Genomic DNA, 6,817 nt, shown 5'->3' on the forward strand with positions numbered 1-6,817 from the left:
TGAGGGGAAAAAATTGGCTACAGTTTTCTTGAATCCAAGAGAAGCTCACGAGAGACGGTTACCATTTGACTAGGATAAATATTATGCTCCTGTATGTTCAATATGCATTGAGCAGACATAGTTAGGACTTGTTTTCTTGTTTTCCGGTCAATGACAACAGTTTACTATGCTGATGAAATGCACATATCTGATCAATCAAATTACGACAAGGAGAAACGTGTATTAAGTATTGGGATGATGTGCAGTACTATACACCACAACTAGATATTTGCATTATACGCTGAGTATACCAAACATTAAGAACACCTTCCTAATATTGAGTTGCACCCCCTTTTGCCCTCAGTACAGCCTCAATTTGTCAGGGCATGGACTCTACAAGGTGTCAAAAGCGTTCCACAGGGATGCTGGCCCATGTTGACTCCAATGCTTCCTACAGTTGTGTCAAGTTGGCTGGATGTCCTTTGGGTGATGGACCGTTCTTGATAAACACGGGAAACTGTTGAGCTTGAAAAACCCAGCAGCGCTGCAGTTCTTGACACAAACCGGTGCGCCTGGCTCCTGTGTCTTGCCCATTCACCCTCTGAATGGCACAAATATACAATCCATGTCTCAAGGCTTAAAAAATATATTCTTTAACCTTCATCTACACTGATTGAAGTGGATTTAATAAGTGACATCAATAAGGGATCATAGCTTTCACCTGAATTCACCTGGTCTGTGTAATGGAAAGAGCAGGTGTTCTTAATGTTTTGTATACTCAGTGTATACACGTGTGTAATACATTTTGTGTCAAGATTATTACCAAAATGGCCCTATACTTGGGCTACATCCCAATGACTCCTAGGACTCTGGTCAAAAGTAATGCACTATGTAGGGTGCCAGTTGGGTGCCTATGGTGTAACGTCAAATCCGTTGGTATTTTCATATCTAAAATTCAAAAAGTCTTAAAAACCCACTGGGCACAGATGTCAGTTCAACTTTTAGTTTTTATTTACGTTTGGTTGAGTTAACTAATGTGATTAGAATGTGAAATCAAAAAACAATGTCACCATGTCATTGGACTTAGGTTAAAAGTTGGGTGAGAAAAAGATACAATGCCCTTAGGTCGATGACTTTTTGCAAATCCAATCAGTTATTTCATCTTCATCGCATGACATTTATTTTGTTGAATTAACGTTGAAACATTGTTGATTAAAGCAGTTTTTGCCCAGTTGGAAGCCTTCAAAATGCAGGGCCCTGGTCCTGAGGATCTGACTGGAAAATCCAAAGTGACTGGAATTATGTAAAGCAATACACTGGCAGCTTCTTATAGCAGTGACTGACTCCCCGTCGGCATGGAAACCAACTGCCATAATTGGCCCTGACTTGTGATGGTGTGAAATAATGCATTCATCCATTCAGCATTTTGTTGTGGTGAAAGGGTTTGGAGGGGGTTCACACAAGCACTTGCATGCGCCACACACACACACATATATATATACACACCTCACATTAAGACTCCCTGATCGATGTTAACATAAAACAACTGTTGGCTAACAGCCATGCGACATAGAACCAATGTCACTGAAAAGAACAGGTGGAATATTGTCAAACTGTAATTAGGCCTACATGTTTAGCTACTGTAATTCAACAATGTTAGATTTCCATTATCATATTAGAGGGGATAACAGAACCGCAGGCCCCTCAATTAACTGGAAAGTCCCTCATGAAGTCAGTTTTTAACATGGTTTATCTCACCTCAGTTTTCTACAGTCCTCCTGCTTTCCATTTCTGCTTTGTTCTTATTCTGGTCCTCACACATAGACATTTTTCTTCTTCTGGTCCTCACACATAGACATTGGTCAGCATCAATGCCAGACCCTTAGTTGGTGGTGCAAACATCCATCTGATCAAATCAAATCAAATTTATTTATATAGCCCTTCTTACATCAGCTGATAACTCAAAGTGCTGTACAGAAACCCAGCCTAAAACCCCAAACAGCAAGCAATGCAGGTGTAGAAGCACGGTGGCTAGGAAAAACCCCCTAGAAAGGCCAAAACCTAGGAAGAAACCTAGAGAGGAACCAGGCTATGAGGGGTGGCCAGTCCTCTTCTGGCTGTGCCGGGTGGAGATTATAACAGCACATGGCCAAGATGTTCAAATGTTCATAAATTACCAGCATGGTCAAATAATAATAATCATAGTAGTTGTCGAGGGTGCAACAAGTTAGTAACACAAGAGTAAGTGTCAGTAGGCTTTTTTCATAGCTGATCTTTGAGAGTATCTCTACCGCTCCTGCTGTTTCTAGAGAGTTGAAAACGGCAGGTCTGGGACAGGTAACACGTCCGGTGAACAGGTCAGGGTTCCAGCAGGTCTGGGACAGCAGGTCTGGGACAGGTAGCACGTCCGGTGAACAGGTCAGGGTTCCATAGCTGCAGGCAGAACAGTTGGAACTGGAGCAGCAGCACGGCCAGGTGAACTGGGGACAGCAAGGAGTCATCAAGCCAGGTCGTCCTGAGGCATGGTCCTAGGACTCAGGTCCTCCGAGAGAGAGAAAGAAAGAAAGAAAGAGAGAATTAGAGAGAGCATATTTAAATTCACACAGGACACCGGAAAAGACAAGAGAAATACCCCAGATGTGACAGACTGACCCTAGCCCCCCGACACAAACTACTGCAGCATAAATACTGGAGGCTGAGACAGGAGGGGTCAGGAGACACTGTGGCCCCATCCGATGAAACCCCCGGACAGGGCCAAACAGGTAGGATATAACTCCACCCACTTTGCCAAAGCACAGCCCCCACACCACTGGAGGGATATCTCCAACCACCAACATACCATCCCGGGACAAGGCCGAGTATAGCCCACAAAGATCTCCGCCACGGCACAACCCAATGGCAGGTCACATCATACATCTGCATAAGAAAGATTGATACATTTCAATATATACTGAACAAAAATATAAACACTATGCAACAATTTCACTGAGTTACAACAATTCATATAAGGAAATCTGTCAATTGAAATCAATTAATTAGGCCCACCTACTTGAGAGCCAGGCCCACCCACTGGGGAGCCAGACCCAGCCAATCAGAATGAGTTTTTCCCCACAAAGTGCTTTTACAGACAGAAATAGTCCTTAGTTTCATCAGCTGCCCAGGTGGCTGGTGTCAAAGGATCCTGCAGGTGAAGAAGCCGGATGTGGAGGTCCTGGGCTGGCGTGGTTACACGAGGTTTGTGTTTGTGAGGCCGGTTGGACGTACTGCCAAATCCTCTAAAATGACGTTGGAAGCGGCTTATGGTAGAGAAGTGAACATTCAATTATCTGGCAACAGCTCTGGTAGACATTCCTGCAGTCAGCATGCCAATTGCACGCTCCCTCAAAACATGAGACATGTGACATTGTGTTGTGTGACAAAACTGCACATTTTAGTGGCTTTTCTTGTTCCCAGCATAATGTGCACCTGTGTAATGATCATGCTGTTTAATCAGCTTCTTGATATGCCACACCTGTCAGCTGGATGGATTATCTTGGCAAAGGAGAAATGCTCACTAATAAGGATGTAAACAAATTTGTGCACACAATTTTAGATTTTTTTTTTTTTTTTATGTGAGTCTGGAACATTTCTGGGATCTTTTATTTCAGCTCATGAAACATGGGACCAACACTTTACATGTTGCGTTTATATATTTGTTCAGTATATTTGACTAGAATTCCACAAGATTAATATCCTATATTGCCCATCTCTTTACCAACTTTTTTACCACAAAACGTTTGTGGTCACATTTTATATTTGAGTAATATAGCTCTTATCCAGAGCGACTTACAGTAGTGAGTGCATTCATTTTCATACTGTTCCCTGTGGTAAACGAACCCTAAAACCCTGGCATTGCAAGCGCCATGCTATACCAACTGAGCTACACAGGGTGAAAACCGCTCATGCCTGAGTAGTAGGCCACCCCCGACAGGCGTAGGCAGCAGTCCCCTGCCCTCCAGCCTCATGTTCTCTGGGCTCCCTCAAACAGTGTGCTACTACTCCTCACACTGAGGTCCATCGTATGTCCCTGGCACACAGGACAGGACCACTGACAGGAGGGCTCTGACCTGGATGAAACACATGGAGGAGACACAAGACATTTTGAGCCACACACACACACACACACACACACACACTGACGGATGAACACATACTCACAGACAAACACACACGCTGACGGACAAACGGATGAATACACTCACATGCTGACGGATGAACGGACGAACACACACTCACATACGAACACACACAGACAGACAGACAGACAGACAGACAGACAGACAGACAGACAGACAGACAGACAGACAGACAGACACCGTCTGTCATGATTTTCTGTTGTCATACAGTTACAGTAGCATTGGTGTCCCATGTTAAGGGAACTTAGTATTGCCTGAATGACCTGACTATGACTATTTCCTGATCAGGTCACGTGATGAGGAAAAACCCAAGACCCTAGTTGTTGTTGGGTGTATATAAAGTCAATGTTTTGCATATTGAGGAGATTTCAAATTGCATTTGTTTATGGGTTAGCATACAGATGTAGGATCTTAATTTGGTCACTCTTTTGTTCCTGCACAGCAGGAAATGGAAACTTGGAGTGTATTCTAGGTTTAAAAAGGATTCTGAAGTTTGTAATTTCCATTTTAAAATGTCAGACTTTATTTGCCCTAACGAAAAATGTATCAACCACTACAAAAAATGTACATTAATTATAATCCACATTTCCTCTTGCTGCAGGATTATTTTTAAGGGTGTAGCAAACTGGCTCAAATGAAGATCCTACCGCTGTATATGGTGGTGGAACTTGCTGATGGCTTCATGCAATCATAATGAACACTCAAATGTTAGTCACACTCCTGGGGATTAATATATTGTCTTACCTTCTGAAAGAAAAACATTTAATCAATTCACATCTCAGTAGTTTGTTCAGTAGCCAAGCACTCCTAATAGTGGGAGTCTTTTGGAGGTTAGGGGAGACAGGGGAGTCATTTTGAGGTTAGGGGAGTCAGGGGAGTCATTTTGAGGTTAGGGGAGACAGGGGAGTCATTTTGAGGTTAGGGGAGATAGGGGAGTCATTTTGAGGTTAGGGGAGACAGGGGAGTCATTTTGAGGTTAGGGAGACAGGAGAGTCATTTTGAGGTTAGGGGAGACAGGGGAGTCATTTTGAGGTTAGGGGAGACAGGGGAGTCATTTTGAGGTTAGGGGAGACAGGGGAGTCATTTTGAGGTTAGGGGAGACAGGGGAGTCATTTTGAGGTTAGGGGAGAGGGGAGTCATTTTGAGGTTAGGGGAGACAGGGGAGTCATTTTGAGGTTAGGGGAGACAGGGGGAGTCATTTTGAGGTTAGGGGAGACAGGGGAGTCATTTGGAGGTTAGGGGAGACAGTTAGGGGAGACAGGAGAGTCACAGTCGACATGCTTGCTGTGAATCATTTGGGAGAGACATCAAAGACCCTGTTGACAGCCCACTCAGTGTACCCTGATGATTTAGAGAGCAGTGTGTGTGTGTGTGTGTGTGTGTGTGTGTGTGTGTGTGTGTGTGTGTGTGTGTGTGTGTACCTTATTACTTACACCTACTGGAGTTGTCACTCTCTATTTTTATACAGCTACCAGCCACACAAGATTACACACTATCAATATTACTCCTTTACATCCTCTGCCAATTTCTAGTGAGGATTTACACAGTCCTATCTATGCATATCCTTCTACGCGTTTCTCCCCATTTACAGGTGTAGGATCTTGATTTGACAATTTTCTCACAGCAGGAAAATAAGCAAGCAGCAAAATGAAATGTGAATTATTGTGAGGATTATAACTAATGGACATTTTTGTAGGGGTTGATATATTTGTTGTTAGGGCAAATCTAGAATGAAATGTTAAAGGGTAAATTACTAATTTTAGAAGCCTTTTTATACCTTGAATACACAACAAGTTTGAATTTCCTGATGTGCAGGACATTTTCTGCAACAACAGGGTGATCAGATGTATATCTTACATCTGTACCCTGTGGGAAACGTTTGGAGCATATGAAATATTTGCATATGCCTTCAACACATCACAATAACCTAGAAATTACATACATAAAGGGGATACAAAACGATATGAGAAGCTCTTACGATGTGCTTGAATTCAGTTCATAACGTGTTGATCTCTTCCAGAGCTGCAGAGTTATAGGGACATGTAATACAGAGTTATAGGGACATGTAATACAATACACACACATATTATCGTATGTAATACTGTACTTTCCTTTATGAGAAGTGACTCTGACCCTGTCTCCGTTGGGCTCATTTCCAATTAATTGTGGTTATTAAACATGAGCCATATTCCCCCGTCACAGATGCTGCAGGAAAATCTGCACCATAACACAAGCAACAGTTGAACACACACCTTCACAAAATAACACAAACTCCCCACAATGGAGAATGTATAGAACAGACTTCCCCATTCAGGTCAATTATGTCATAATGGGTGGACTGGCAGATATTTTGAGTGTCTCAATGACATTACCTGTCAAATTAACAAGTCATTTCTACTCATTCTATTTAAATGGGTCAATCAATCCATATCAAAGATTGTGGATCAATTAAGATAGTTCACTCAGGCTGTTTACCATTGAAAAAATAATAATACAGTTATGGTCTGCTTAACAGGGTGGTTCTCCCATAGACACCAATGCAATAGCAGCTGGGTCTGCTTAGTTCATTGATTGTAATACAAACAGAAAAAATTGGGAGTGGGGTGTCTCGCCTCCTCTTCCGTCTCTGTCCATATGTCCCAACCTTGAAACCTTTAACCTTC

General features: G+C 42.7%; 2 long non-coding RNA genes across 2 annotated transcripts; both read right to left on the minus strand.

Annotated features, from left to right (window-relative positions):
- Positions 1-754: 754 nt before the first annotated feature.
- On the minus strand, positions 755-1,960 carry LOC123728105 (uncharacterized). Its single transcript, XR_006759948.1, has 3 exons — positions 1,738-1,960; positions 1,486-1,563; positions 755-1,254 (listed from the first exon to the last, which is right to left on the minus strand). It is a non-coding gene; the product is annotated as an uncharacterized lncRNA (long non-coding RNA).
- A 1,651-nt stretch (positions 1,961-3,611) lies between these two features.
- On the minus strand, positions 3,612-6,459 carry LOC123728106 (uncharacterized). Its single transcript, XR_006759949.1, has 3 exons — positions 6,288-6,459; positions 6,133-6,176; positions 3,612-4,085 (listed from the first exon to the last, which is right to left on the minus strand). It is a non-coding gene; the product is annotated as an uncharacterized lncRNA (long non-coding RNA).
- Positions 6,460-6,817: the final 358 nt, after the last annotated feature.

The sequence above is a fragment of the Salmo salar genome, chromosome ssa17 (assembly GCF_905237065.1).
Source record: "Salmo salar chromosome ssa17, Ssal_v3.1, whole genome shotgun sequence".
Lineage (NCBI taxonomy): Eukaryota > Metazoa > Chordata > Actinopteri > Salmoniformes > Salmonidae > Salmo > Salmo salar.